The sequence below is a fragment of the Heteronotia binoei genome, chromosome 2 (assembly GCF_032191835.1).
Source record: "Heteronotia binoei isolate CCM8104 ecotype False Entrance Well chromosome 2, APGP_CSIRO_Hbin_v1, whole genome shotgun sequence".
NCBI lineage: Eukaryota > Metazoa > Chordata > Lepidosauria > Squamata > Gekkonidae > Heteronotia > Heteronotia binoei.
Genome location: NC_083224.1, coordinates 163,621,948 through 163,637,620, shown reverse-complemented (window position 1 = coordinate 163,637,620; position 15,673 = coordinate 163,621,948). Strand labels below are relative to the sequence as shown.

The 15,673-nt window shown below is 39.7% G+C and overlaps 1 protein-coding gene across 1 annotated transcript in view; it reads left to right on the top strand.

The window, feature by feature from the left end:
• Window positions 1–15,673, top strand: part of CDC73 (cell division cycle 73) — a 131,925-nt gene that overhangs the window by 60,871 nt on the left and 55,381 nt on the right. The gene's annotated exons all lie outside the window — the stretch shown is intronic.

Sequence of the window (15,673 nt, the reverse complement as noted above, 5' to 3'; positions counted from 1 at the left end):
GAGGAGCATCCCATGCAATTGACATGATTGTTTCATTTTAATGCATAGAGCTACTCATGCAGCTGAAGGAGGAGAGGCTCTGAAACAGGTTATTGTCCTGTGCTTGTCTTAAATTGTCGACTTTTATGGAAGTGGGTTGTGTGTTCTCAAACAAATGCTGTTTTGATCTGCCTGCAAGTAGGACAGATGCTACAGAACTAGTGTAGAAGCCTCATTAAAGACTTTTGCCATCTGTATGCCTATATAAATGTGATGAATAGATGATACTAAACAGTCTCCAAAATCTGTGCACCTACTTTTCGTTTGCTCGCCTAATTTGAACATAAAATAATGCCTGGAATGTAAATGTCTCAAAACCAATTAGAGCTAACTTGTTTAAACTTTCCCCCATCTAATAAAATTGTTCCTTAAGTTTTTACTATCACCTTCCAATCTTTAAATGTTGGCTTCTAATTCTGTTTTAATCAAGTAATCTGAGAATTAATTCTCCATACCAAATAAATACCAAACAAAGCAATAACGTATGTCACTGGTGAGCAAAAGACATGAAATCTTTCATTTCTTTGGATATTCTTAGTTGGCAAAGGGCCAAGTAGTTGCTGTAATAGTAGCATTTGGGTGAGGGGAGTAAAACATAAGATTGATATGGTCATTTTGTCAAGTGCTGCTTGCTTGAAATGTAATCTGAATACAAGAGTTTATACTTTGTTTAAAAGGTATGACTGTGCCACCTGTTTTTATCCTATATATATAAAAGCTGTTGGCAAAACTGAGCTCCCTCATTGGTTGGGACTGTACTGCATCAACCTTTGGCTTGTCAAACCATCAATCAGGAGTACTTGTATGCCATTAATTGAGTCCACTCTTCTCTCCCACCTGAGTGGCTGTTGCTAGCCAGCCAAGCTGATTCTGTTAGTAAAAGACAACCAACTTTGGCTCTGGCAGTTGTCGACTCTTCTGACTCTCCCATTGGGCGAGCTTCCTGTTGTGCTGCTTCACAGAGGAGAGAAAGAAACCCTTCCCTCAATTGGCTGAGGGAGGGAAGAGAAGGGAATTAGCCAGAGAAAGCCTTCCCTTGATTGGCTGAGAGCTCCTCCTCCTCTGAAAGGGAAACAGCCAGAGATAGGGGGGGAAACGGTGTCCCCTAGCAGCAGACCAGATACAGGGAGGGAGGGAAAGAAAACAAGACAGAGAAGAGAGAGAGATTGAAGTCCTGCGCTTTAAGACCAACAACATTATCAGCGAGATACTGTTGGTCTGAAAGGTATCACTAAAGGCCTCTGGGGGAGAACTCACTGGGGCCAGTCCTTACTAGGGCTGCCAGTTCCAGGTTGGTGGGTAATTCCTAGAGATTCTGTGGTGGAGTTTTAGGAGGGCATAGGAGTTAGGGATTCAGAGTGGGGTCTGCCAGACCCAGATTCTTGCTGTGGAAGGTGACTGGGTGGTTTTGGACCAATCACAGACTTTCAGCCTAACTTACCTCGTAGGGTTGTTGTGCAGATCAAAGGAGGGAGAAGAGAATGGTGTAAGCTACTTCCCCACCCCGGTGGAGAAAGACTGTCCTTTGCCTATGTAGAGGCTGCAGGGAGGGGGGAGATGATGGAAACCTGAAGTCAGAGAGGCAGATAAAGGGAAGGAGATAGGATTTCCAACTCCAGGTTAGGAAATCCCTGGAGATTTAAGGGGTGGATCCTGGAGAGGGTGGGACTTTAGACAGGTACAATGCCATATACCCCACCCTCCAGATCAGACATTTCCTCTGGGGAATCACTATTGAAGGTTGGAAATCACTCAGAATCACAATTGCTCTCCAGATGGCAGAGATCAGCTCCCCTTAAGGTGTGTGGAGGAAAGGAGGAAAGTGAATGCCTTCACTTGGGTGGGTGGGAAGACAGCAAGGGTGTAGGGCATTTGCCTAGAGCATCTTTCTAGAGCCTGTTGTATTGTTCTTCACAACTGGCCTTATTAGAGACTTATGCAGTAGGTTTCAATTTGTCCTGATCAGTTAGCTACATTGAATCAGTCACATAGGTCCTATTTTTGTACTTTTACTCCTATTGTAAAATAAAGTACTTCTGACACTTAAACTGACACACGCTTTAGGTAGAGCCTAGCAGTACAGAGGCAGATCCCTGTTCCAAAAGGGCTGAGTCCAATAGTGGAGGGGAAGCATTGTATAATAGTAAAGTATTGGACTGGGATCTTGGAAACCAGGGTTTGAATCCCCATTCTGCCATTGAAGCTTGCTGGGTGACATTAGGTCTAGTCTTAGCCTAACTCATATTAGTCTCAGCCTAACTCACAGGTTTGTTGTGAGGATAAAACTGAAGAGAGAATTATGTAAATTGCTTTGGGTCTCCATTGAGGAGAAAAGTAGAGTATAACTTTTTAAATTGTATATATTTTATTCTTATTTTAAATAAAATACATCAGAATGTGGAGTATATCACTAGTGTTTCCCCTGCCACTAAGCAGTACATGATCCAAGCCAACAGAGATCATACTTATATAAGGCAGATGTTGCTTGTATTGCAAGCATGAAGCAAGAATTCAAAATACATAAATAAGCTACACTTTATGCCACGTGTCTGTACACGAAAGTTATTAGAAAGTAAAAAGCAGAAAATATTTAGCCATATGACAGACAGGAAGTACAGAGAAAGACTTTAGACAATTGCTGAACTCACGGTAGAGAACTGAAAACCCATGCAATGCAGAAACCAGATCAGAGACTAAAAAAATCAGGTGAATACAGCTGTGTCTTATATTACTAAAAACGTCTCAGAGCTGATCACTTAGTCTTTCTTGTGATTGTCAAAAACTGTTCAACAAAAAAAGCTGTTTTGTTCTCTTCCTGTACAGAGGCCAAACTAGAAGCATCAGTGGCAGCCACATTGTCTGTCCTATTCTTATATAAAGTAGGGTATGTCTAATTTTAACATCAAAATGGATATGCAGCAACCCTTCTTCTCTCTTCCCCACAGTCCATCACACTAGGCTGGCTCCAGCAATGAAGCTGGGAGAAAACTGCCTGAAGGCAATGGAAACACACTTCAGATATGCCTCAATAACCAATCTGTACCCCTGCCTGCCAGATGGCAGTCAAGTCTTGGCAAAATAGACTGTGCTATATCGGCTGCTAGTTGAGAATGACCACAGGAAGCTGAGTCTCAAAGAAATTGACCCAGAGAGCCATCCCAAATTGATTAAGAACACAGACTGTCTGCAGTGCTAAAAGAAAGCAGTAGTCTTACAAATACCCTGCAAATCAAACCTTCCTATTCATGGAAGATTTAGTTTGTACCCTGCGCATACTTTGGAGTAGGTTCCATTGAACCTCAGAGAGGCTTACTTTTGAGTAAGCTTGCTTTAGGATTGAACTGTTAAAGGGGACAGGCTCCCTCCTTCAGGTGGGTAAAAGTCTCTCCTGTGCATCTCTCTGAATAGTCCTGCTCTCCATAAGCAACCTGGGAAGTAGCTATTTATGAACCTGTTCTAATCTGTCTGGAGAATAGCTGATTTGCAACTGAAGCCATGTGTTCTGATATGAATTGCATTAGGCATTCCAACTCTCCTTGCATCCTCCTAATTGACCCCATCCTAAATGCCATTGTCCCTTGGGGATTTATGTGCCTTTGTCAAGAGTGGCACTGGGGTGGAGAATGAACATATGATCCTTTGGGCAGGGAAGGCATGAAGAACTGGGGCCACCAGAACTATTTTTTTGCTTCTCTGGCACGGCAAGTTTAGATGGAGCATGTTATCCCAGATTAGTGGTTAGAACATGATGTTTTCATCTTTAAGCTACTCCTCAATATGGACTTGGATCAGTAAAGGAATGCTTATCATTTGCCTTTGAGTAGCACTGATGGATTTGAAATATTATCTATTTTAAAGCAACAAGCAGATGTTATTTCACTTTTTTTGCTGTAGGAATTTGCTCTGTTATTACCTCAGTCAAGTTTTTTTTTATGATTTCATGGTGCTTTAAGTTTTGTGAAATTCAATATGCTTTTTTTTTGGGGGGGGGTAATTTGAATCCAAAGAAAACATTAATTATTGTTAACTCAGATGCATTTTGGTAAATTATTTTTAGCTCTTGACTGAAAGAGACTCCTGTCTTGTTATCATTAATGAACCCATGTAGAATTTTTCACAACTCTGGTGCAACAGATGGTGAAGGTTGGATATTTTTGAAGTAATGTTAATGTAAATAACCTGTTTGGCAAGGACTTTACTGTCATAGTTTTATCTAAATGCAATTATGAATGCTTTAAGATGATGATGATGATGTTGGATTTATACCCCTCTCTTCACTCTGAATCTCAGAGTATCAGAACAGCTTACAGAGTATCAGAACGGCTTTACCTTCATCCCACATAACAGATACCCTGTGAGGTAGGTGGGGCAGAGAGAGCTTTCACAGAAGGTGCCCTTTCAAGGACAGGTCTGTGAGAGCTATGGCTGACCCAAGGCCATTCCAGCAGCTGCGAGTGGGGAATCAAACCCAGTTCTCCCAAATAAGAGTCTGCACGCTTAACCACTATGCCAAATTTTAAATGATTTTTCCCCCTTACCGAATGAGAATTATTTTCTCTGGTTAGCAGCATTATGTATCTACTGTGCTCCTTTCACTTGGAGGCTCCCTCTTTGTCTCCTCTGTTTTAGTCCTTTCTTAAAGGCTTGTCAGTGGTGGCTGTGGAGCAAGCAGCACAGAGTATATTTTTATGTTTTTGCTAATTTTCTATGCATTGCACAACCTTTATTGTGCTATACAAGTGATATGCCTCATCCTTCTGCAACTTCATTTCCATGGATTTAAATGTAGAGTGTTTGGGTTTTTGTTTCGTTTTTTGTACTGGAATTTTTAAAATTTAAAAACCAGCCTTTTCTGAATCATACTGTTCTTCAGAACCTAGAGGATATTCTAAAGGTAGTTTTTTCTACAGTGTGAAAGGATTTATTTTTGAGGTTGATTTCTGTTCATTAATAAGATCCACAGTGTGCCAAGTCCTAGAAGTAAAGCAGCCCATATTTGCTCACAGTCATCCTTTCAGCAAGCCTATGGGTTGGGTCATTTATAAACGCCTTTTTTCACAGATAAGGAACTTGAACAAGAAAAATGAGCTAAGCAAGGGCTCATCTGTTACACTGGTGGTTCATCGAGGAACTTGAAATTTCCAAAAGCTATTCTAATGTACACATAGCTATCACATGAATGACTAGACATACATTTGAAGTTCTTATTCTTAAATAGCAAAAAGATGTGATGAAAACCTAATTGGATGGATACCATGTGATTACATAGGCTTTCCCTTGAAGGTGACTGTTCCATGATGGAGAATGTGAATACTTACATTGAAATTTGAGCAGATAGCATTGGACAGCCTTCAGGCATAAATTGCAATCCAGTAAAAATAAGTATGCCATTTTGTCTTGTTATGCTGAAGTGCTGAAATGTAGTTTTTCTTGTACAGAAACTTCAAGAATATTTGTATGTTGCCATGGTTGAGCACAAAAAGATGAGAACACAAAATTTTCTCAGGTTTTTTTTATTGTAGCTGCTGGATCCACTGGCCAGTATGCTGAGTACACTACATACTTAGAAGTTTGCTGTGATGCGTAATAAAACTCTCCCTCTTAGTGGTTAAGGAATATAGCGGTGGCTCTTTGTTTTGATGCTGTTGGACACAATGCTATTTTTAGAGTATTTTTTATTTTGAAAAATATGATGATATCCAGAACCTTCTGTGGTTGTAGAAGAATTACAAAACAGAAATCCTGTGGCAACTTAACAGATTGTAGGAGAATTGCCATGGTCAGTAGCCAATTTCTTTCCAGTAAAGACTTGGGTAACCCAATCTCTTCAGATCTTGGAAACTAAGCAGTGTTGGACAAGGTCACTATTGGGATGGGATACTACCAGGGAATGGTACCAAGGTTGCTATGTGGAAACGGGCAATGGCAAACCACATCTGCTGGTCTCTTGCCTTGAAAACCCTTCCAGGTCACTGCAAGTCAGCCGCAACTTGACACAGAGAGAGATTACGTCTGCTGAAGGCTGTAGTAGAAAGTTTTTTTTCATTCTGTTTTTTTTTAATTAAACTTAAAAAAAAAACCAATTATATGCAACAAGTGCTGTCAAATATTCACAAAATCTTAACCCTTTAAATCTCCCTCCCCACAGACAAAAACCTATAATAACACATCTATAACATTATCCTAGGATCAGATTCAGACAGGCAACATTCAAGAAGTAAATACAATATGATCAACATAAAAAGCTGCAAAATAAACTCCCTACATAGAGAATACATACTGACAAGTTCAAAAGAGGCTCAGCTTATAGAATGCATGGAATGCACAGGGTGAACTAACTTCCCAGAAAAGGAGGATGAAGGGTAGAAGAAGAAGATAGTGGATTTATATCTCGTACTCCACTCCGAAGAGTCTCAGAGCGACTCACAAACTCCTTTTTACCTTCCACCCCCACAACAGACACCCTGTGAGGTGGGTGGGGCTGGAGAGGGCTCTCACAGCAGCTGCCCTTTCAAGGACAACCTCTGCCAGAGCAATGGCTGACCCAAGCCAACAGGTGCAAGTGGAGGAGTGGGGAATCAAACCCGATTCTCCCAGATAAGAGTCCGCATACCTAACCACTACACCAAACTGGCTCGCCAGTGAAAAGTTCATTGGAAAAAGCACTGGGAAGGAAAAACAGGCAAGAGCATCCTGGTCCTGCCTTCTGTCTCCATTCAGTCAGGTGGTTTATATGGGCGAATGCATGGAGGAAATGCCCACAAGGAGATTACATGTGCTGGCGTGGAGTCAGAAGATGGAACTCGTGCCTGCTCTTACTCCCTGCATAGTGAGTGCTCACATGATTATACATCTGCATATGGTACTGGAAGCATCATTTTTATCACCTGCATACCAAAGCATACGAAGTTGATAACAATATACAAATCTGGGATATGGCCACACTCGGAGTAGGGAGTGCTCTTATGGCTGCTCCATTCAAAAAGGGAAGAGCTGGAAAGGTGTAGAAAGGGGAAACAAAAATTAAATAGAGTTGAAGATATTTTTCAATTAATTAAGAGGGGGAAAGTTACACTTTTAGTTGTTTGTCTAAACAAGGTACAGAAAGTTTGTAAAATTATGAATAGATTCACCCAGATATAGTAGTAATGAGTAAACGAATGGTCAGGAAATCCACTGTGTATTAAAGCAGTAAAAGCAAAATTTCAGTCAATGCTTCAGAACCTATAATACATCTCATGTATTTGGCGTTAGTGCTGTGTAATTTTAGTTTGCCTGAAGGCTCCTGTTCCTTTTTGTGGTCATAAATTCTGCCCATAAACTTTGAACCTCTTAACAGTTTTTTGCCTAACAGTATGGTTTACATACCGTAACGCAATGTATTAAGAGCCTGTCCTACAGGAAGTTGGCTTGTTAAGCAGCATATTACAGAGGCCACACAGATGCACATGATAGTCTTTTGGTCAAGAGCCTCCTCCCGCCCCCCCACCCCCATTTTAAGTGACCAAAGCTGCAGCCAACTGTTTTTATTTTTGGATTTTTGCAGTGCAAAATCATAATTTATCTCCCCATATTTTTCTTTGCAAATTCACATATGATAGACAAAATAGGTAGGAGTCTTAACTATTTTGCTCCGTAGTACACCTGCAGTTTTTAATGAGTGCTTTGCTTGCTGCAGTGTTTGTTCTCCTGCTGCCGTCACTGGCCGAGTACAGAAATATCAATAAGACTGTGTGAATTTCATTGAAAGCTAGGTGAAGTTGTTATATCATTTAACAAAATAAGTGGGGTAGTTCTCTTTTATAGAAGTCTTCAGAAGGAATTCAGGAAAATGAAGTCCGCCAACATCTTTTGGCATTGACTTGGCTAGCTGCCACATTTTTTTGGAAGTCAGGACACCAGACAGCGATTTTTGACAAATGGCTTGTTTTTAGAATACAAGCCTGGATTTAAAAAACATGAGCTGCATAGTACAGAACTACTATCTCCCACCTTCTGCATGTGGTTGTGGTGATACTGCCTGTCTAGCCTTTTCAATACAAAAGAGTTGGGGTTGCATGATGCATCTGGAAGATTTTCATCAGCAGTTGCTACAGATGCAGAAATAATTTTCATCTTGTCTTTTGTTCATCTGCTTCACTAGCTGGTCTGTTGTCAGAGTACAGAAAGGTCTTGTCTGCTTTGAAAAAACTAGAGGGGTGATTAGTATCTTTCAGTTTCTTGCATTTTAGTTTAATTTCACTATGGTTGTGGTTGTCTGATTTGTTTTCATACATGGAGAGTGGAGTGGGGGGAGAGTTTTGCATTCCATAAAACTATTCTCAGGAATCCAGTATGGAAAAACTGCTTCTCCACACATCCTCTCACTTTTCTTTCAGCTGTAGTATTGCTTGCTTGTACTTCAGCAGTGAGTGGAGCAACATGGCCTGAAAGTTGTACCCTTTAATGAAATGAACTTTCCCACACCTAACAGGCCAAAAAAAGTTTGTAAGCAAGCAGAACACTAAAATAGTTAAACCATATAATGGCATTTATGTAGCAGAGTTGTAAACGTATACCTGCAGTCCATGCAAATGGCAATAAAATCACCAGAAAGCCTTCTAGAATAGTGCTGTTTTACAAGTTCTCTTAACTGCAAGTGAGGAGGTGAGTTTCACTCGACAGCCCATTCCAAAACAACAGAGCGACCACTGTATGGGCCCTGTGATGGACTGTCATGGACCAGACATTTCTGCGAGAGGGACAGACAGAGGAGAATTAAAATTGGTATATGGCTCATACAGGGTAAAGTTGAAGGGCTTTATAGCTGAAAACCAGCACCTTAAATCAGTGGTCCCCAACCTTTTTGGCACAGCGATTTTGTGGAAGACAATTTTCCCACTGGGGGGCAGGGAGAGATAGTTTGGGGATGATATAATTGTGCACTTTATTTTGGTCTGGTGCTTAAGTGTGCAGACTCTTATCTGGGAGAACTGGGTTTGATACCCCACTCCTCCACTTGCAGCTGCCATAGTTCTTGTAGAACTGTCCTTGAAAGGGCAGCTTCTGGGAGAGCGCTCTCAACCCCACCTACCTCACAGGATGTGGGGGAGGAAGATAAAAGAGATTATGAGCCACTCTGAGATCTGGTGTGGAGGGCAGGATATAAATCCAACGTTGTTTTCTTCTTCGTCTTCCTCCTCCTCCTCTTATTATTATTATTATTATATTGTAATATATAATGAAATAATTATACAACTCACGGCCCAGTTGCTAACAGGCCATGGACCAGTACCGGTTGACAACTGAGGGGTTAGGGACCTCTGCCTCAAATCAAGCCCCAAAACAAACCAGCAGCCAATGTAGTTATCAGTGTAGTAAGACAGAAGGGATATATCTTTATTAGAAGGTAGGATGCTGTGTTTTTTCAGTTGAAGTTTCCAAATGGTCTTTGAGGGCAGCCCCATGTTTAAACCACATTGGAATAATCTAGCTCTGAGGTTACAGTAATGTGGATTAGCATGTTGATTTCCCTTCTGATTCTCCGGTGGAAGCAAATATCTCAACCACATGTAACTGGAGAAGAGCATTCTTGGCAGCAATGCCAGCCTGCTTATATATTAAGGGCATTAAGTCCAAAACTTCCCCCAAGCTTTTCATACCGTTTGACAAGGTTATGAGACTTCCTCAAAACTATCAGCTTTTCTAACCAGAATCACCACCTACTTCTCTAGATTCAGCTTGTTTTCCTTTGTGCCAGTTGGCTGCAGCATTCAGATGTCTACCCAGGACAGAAATGGCTGCTTCTGATGACTTAGTGAAATACAGAGTTGTTGTTGCCAACATATAGGTAATGCTGAATCCAGAGCAATGGACAGTCTAATTGTGTCGGATATTAAATGGCCTGGGTGAAGAGATAGGGCCTTGGGGGAGTTCTACATATTTGACACCTCTGTCTGATAGCTTCTATATAATATATAGAATCCGTAATCAGTTCTAATAAATTAGCATTGTGGTTATCTACCTGCAAAGAGAGATTGTCCGCCAGTACAACTAATGCAGTGTCTGCCCCAGAGCTGGCCCTAAACCCAGAATGAAAGTAGTTAAGGACCAGGTAAGTTAAAAAGGAAAAGATATTTTTTTTCTGCTACTGCCAGTTTGTTCATTTTCTTTTTTAAAAAAATGTAAACTTGAAAGCAGGCTATAATTATCTGGATTTTTTTTTTTTTTTGCAAAGAAGGCTTTGCTAGCAAAGGGGATTGAAAGTCCCCTGCACCTTCACTGGAGATTGAGCAAATGGCTATCACCAGTATACGTCTACATTTTTTCAGTAGAATCATCATACTTCCCACTGTTATACCACTATAATTCTAATCATGGGAAGTTCACAAAACTCTCTTTACCAGTTTATAGCAGGTATCAATAAAAATGATATTGATAGTATCCAAAGAAACTACATCATATTGTCTCACCAGCCTCTCCTCTGGAGCAGAGGAGTATGAAATGCTGGAGTTTCTTGCTAGAAGGACACGTCTTTCCTCCCCAGCTACATTTTCTGCAGCCAGCCAGTAATAACTGTGCTGTTTGTTTAATACCGTTTTGCTAAGAACCCAACAATGCAAGGAAACTTTGGCTAGTACCTGGGTTTTCTGCTTGGACGCATGAAGAGATGAACAAACTAACTGGGTTGGGTTAGTGAATGTCTGGTCTGTGGTATATAGCTTACCAAGCCAGGTTCATGTGGCACTGGTTTATACAGTATATGGTGATGTCTTATGCTGTCATATTTAACCTTACATAGTTGACTGTATGGCAGGTTTATTTAGGTTCATTTGGTGGGGGGAAATATTAGATATCTGTGCTGAATTTCTTCTTAAAACTGTTCCATGTTGTCAGCTAGTAAAGAAAATTAGTATGATTGTATTTCAGCTTGAATGTGTGTTTGACTATACACTCATTAATGAAAATTGAGTTTGCCCTTTCAGAATCATTGTATGATCCAGAGTGTTTAAAGGGCATTTTTGAGTTGCTGGATAAAGAGTGGTGAAGGGATTGGCAATTTCAGTAGATTGTTGTATCAAAAAGGACTGAACTAGAAGGCCAGTCCTAATCCCCCTATTTTAATTGAATGCGATTAGCATCATTTTGTGCATTGTTTGAATATGCCAGAATTTTTTTTTTATTCAGTACCATCAAAATTAGAATTGGATCAAATCCCTCAGGATGATTTGACTGCTAGTTTAGTTTTATCACAATGACAAAATACATTTCCAGCATAACATTTAGATCAGTTCATTGGATGCTATGTGTAAATTTGTAGGTTTTGTTTATACTTTACTTTATTTGATTTATATCCCACCCTCACCACCGGAGCAGGCTCATAGGCTTTAGAAGTCACGATTTCATACTTCCACTGCAATTAGAGGCCTGTAGTCTTTAAACTATGTAAGTAGTTAAATGTTAGCCTGGAGCAGGTCACTAGGGGAAAGTGGTAAATTACAAGATAGGTGCTTTGTAGAAGATGGTTGTAAAGATAATAGAGCATGGATAATGAGCATTGCATTAGGACAAGGGGAGAAAACGTACTGATTTTAGGTATGAATGTGCATGGCAGTTTGGACAAAATCTTCCCAGATTTCAGTAAGCTGGCTGCAGCTTTGATATTCAGGACTCTTGGTACCTCTTCTTGACTTCAGTTCCAGAATTTGCATGTCTCAGAGATGGTATTTATCATAGCACAGAATGAGGAGGAGCTAGTGAGATGGTCCTGCTATCTGTAATCTGGCTGGGATCCAATGATATCCAGTCATGTATACTTGTGAAATTCTTCCATATGGGGAGGCAGCTGTTTCTTATCATTTGTAATCCTTGTGGTACTCTAGTTCCTAACTTTCAGGAGTCAATTTGAGGAGTGCTTGAATATGTGGCAAGAATAAGGGTTGTTTGGAAAGCCTCAAAGCATGTTTGGGACATGCTCACAGCCCTCTGAGTTCCTGCTTACATTTTAGGCAGGAATATGGAACGCAGTTCTTACCACCATCCTTTGAACAAATGAAATTCCTTGGTAACAGGTGGCTGTTCTTCAGCTGTTTGTTCCAAATAGATTTGAGTTTTAGCTTAAAGGTAATATTTCATGTTGTCCGTTGGAGTACGTTCTGTTCGATGCAAACATGGCTTTCTTATAGAATGTATGGCTTATTTATGTTTATATTAGGATATATATTTCGTGTAAAGGTTTATGCAGAATTTTGATTACATTCTAGAAAAGAAGGGAAAAATAAGTAATGAAAGTGTTTTAGTATAATATTGTTATAATGTGGCCAAGGCTCCACTATTGTACAGATGTTAAAATTTATGTGCAAATATGCCCACTATGAGTTGATCATGAGATGGAGATTTTTCAGGATAATGTGTGTCTTGTACATGAAGTTTGGGTTTTGCATTCTTATCTGGAAGCTATTAATGTATTGTGTTTGTAATGACCAAAATGTGTATGATATGTGATATTAGATTTTTGTGCAGTTCCCCCCTTCCCCTTTCAGTCATAACCATACAGAATTCAGAAAATAAATCACTGTATTTTGGCAGGCTGTGACAGAACACATTTTAAGGAACAAACAACTGTGGGAAAAATTTGATGGTTCTATGTATTCTGTTTGTACTGAACAAGAAAATAGCTTCCTGTAATTAATTTTAAAGCTGCTAGTTACATTTAAGCATTCTCTAATCTTGATTTTTAAAAAATCACCTATGTCTTAAAGAATGTGGATATAACCACTTCACTTGTTGCAGCAGTCCTCATAATTAAATCCAGAGAGGTGTGGTGTTTCATGTGGTCAAATCGTGCTGTAGAAATGAGTTCCTAGACATTATAAATGGCAGTGTCTGAGATTGATTGGTCACAGAGCCAACCGGAGCGATACTGATCTTGGACTTTGTACACAGTAAGGTTTTTGAGGTCTATTACAAGATGTAGATGTTGTTGCACCAATTGGAAACTGACCACAATGCTATTGAGTTCAGCATTCACGCCAATAGAAAATTACCTCTAAAGTTCTTTACAAGAATTACCCAGTTTGTACAGCATCCGTCTTAATCTGATATGGGTTAAGGACATCCTCCATAGGATTGTGGGAAGAATTTGGGGGTCCTAGAGTTCAAAAACAGGATCGTATGATTTCAGAAGAGGAATCTTTTACAAAAATGAGGGAACTAGTTAGCTGAAAGGAAGACTCAAGAGAGTAAAGTATCTAAAAGCTCTTTAACATCACAAAAATTGAAGCCCAGATAGAATGCATGTCCGATGTTGGGAAAGGAACATCCAAGTCTGAATGTGGTTAACAACCCAAGTCAAGGAAGGCATGAAAGGCAAAAAAGTGGAAGTTCTGTCCCAGTAAAGTGAACACAGGATCTGGCAAAAGAAGTGTATGGTAACAGGCAAACAAAAAGAAAATTTGAGGACCAGATTGTTAAAAGCATCAAGGCAAACAATAACCATGTTTAAGAGTATGTCTGGAGCAGGGAACTGCCTAAAGAGGCAGTTGGGCCTTTAAAGAATAAAGGTTTTGCTAATGGAAGATGGAGAGATTGTAGAGAAACACAATGAATTTTTTGCTGCTGTGCTCACTGTGGAAAGAGTGTGTGGTATGTACCCCAACCACAGACACTGTTTCCAGAAAGAGAGTCTGAAGAACTGAGTAAGATGAAGGTGATGAGAGATGAAATTCTACACCTATTGGAGAAATTAAAAGTGCTAAGTCTGCAGGTCCTGACTGTGTATACCTGAGAAGGAAACAAATAATGGAATTGTTGATCTGCTCTGTAACTTATTTCTTTATTCAGATAAGCCTGTGCTATTTTTTCCAGAATTCTGCTTGAAGTGGCTGACAATTAAAAACTACAGTACAATTTGTCACTAAAATCAGTACCAGAAAGCTCTTACCTTTCTAAAAAGGGCTCCAGAGGGAATCAGGAAATTGCAACATCTGTCCCAAACAAACTAGTAGAAATTGTAATCAAAGACAGAATTATTAGACATGTAGAGGAACAAAATCTGCTGAAGGGAAATCAGCATGGCATTTGCAAAAGTGTTGTTTTATAAACCTTTTGGAGTTCTTTGAGAATGCTGACAGACATAGAGGAACTATGAATGGTAGACATTATGATAGATCCAAGTAGGCAGCCGTGTTGGTCCACACTAACTCTTTCCATTCACCAGTTTAGCTGTAGTGTTTTCCATGGTCAAGCAATCTATGAGATCTGAGGACAGTATTTTTTTTCAGGTGCTTTTAACAGTGAGACTTCTTAAAGCAGTTCATTGGGAGTTTGGGTGGGTTTTTCTTTTTAAAAAATGATTAGATTTCTGTTTTAAAGGTATTTCATGGCTACTCTGCTAAAACTCAACTCCCACTGTAGCCTAAGGGGAATGGTTAATATGCTACAATTTTGAGTTACAGATCAGTTAGCTCCTGAAGTCAACTGTGGCCCTACCATCATTCAGATAGCGTTATCGTGAAGCTGTCAGATATTAAATACTTAGGAGAGAACTCTTATACCTGTTGCCATGGTGATAGCATGAAGGCAACACGATAGTTTTCATCTATATCCATGTTTGCTGGACTCCTTTTCTAGTCATTTAACTGTGAAAAGGATGGTAACATTTGGTAGTCAGGTTACATGTCTTTGAGATACACTACTAAAAATTAGGGCTGGAATTAACATTTCCCCTGTAAATGAAAATGTACTTCAACATTAGTTACAGTAGGTCTAGCATATTCTTTCTTTACTTTAATATTCATTGACTGATTTCTGTGTAGATTTGTTTTGGAATTATTGGCCTAGTATTATGCTTTCATGTCACTTTTCTCCTCTAGTATTACCTCTGCTCAGGGTGTAGTTAAGTATGCCTTGCAATCAGAGTAATTGCAATGCAGTTTGTGTCTTTGACATGGAAATGGACTTCCGCCTCTCTAACTTGTATTTCTTTATGCCCCCATGCCTAACTGGGTAACTACAGAGATACTTTAAAATATATTGAAATCTTCTTAATATTTATGTTGTTTGTTAAAACATGAATATGTCTCATTAGTTTAAGTCCTTGTAGTACATGCTTTTATAGTGAATCTTGTCAGGTAGTAGGTCAGTTAATATGATTCAGTCTTTTATCTTCATGTTCCCTGGACCACCAAAGTAGGGTACCAAACAAATACCAAAGCTAAGGATGACTTTTTCAGAGTTTGTCAGTGAGGCCCACAAGTGGTGATTTCAACACTGTTCAGAGGCCACACTAACTCTCATAGTTTGACTGATTTGAAAAACAAAGTAATACAGGTAGAGAGTGAGCTTCAATGATATTGTAAGACAATAACAAAATTGAGTTGGATCCAGGGCGCTATGAGTAGAGCTTAGCTCACAGAACAGAACTTTCCCAGCTTGCATCCTTCCACCAGCAGAATATGAGGTTTAGATTCAACCAATATAAAGCCAGCCTTAACTGAGTGAAGTCACTAGACCTGCTAGCTGACCACTGTCATCTCTGGCTGGCATTGCCTCTTCCAGATTTTAGGCTGAGATATTTCCCGTCCCTGCAACTTGATCTCTTTTTTAATGCCATTAGTAAGGCATCAACATTAACATTTTATACTGTGTGACAAAA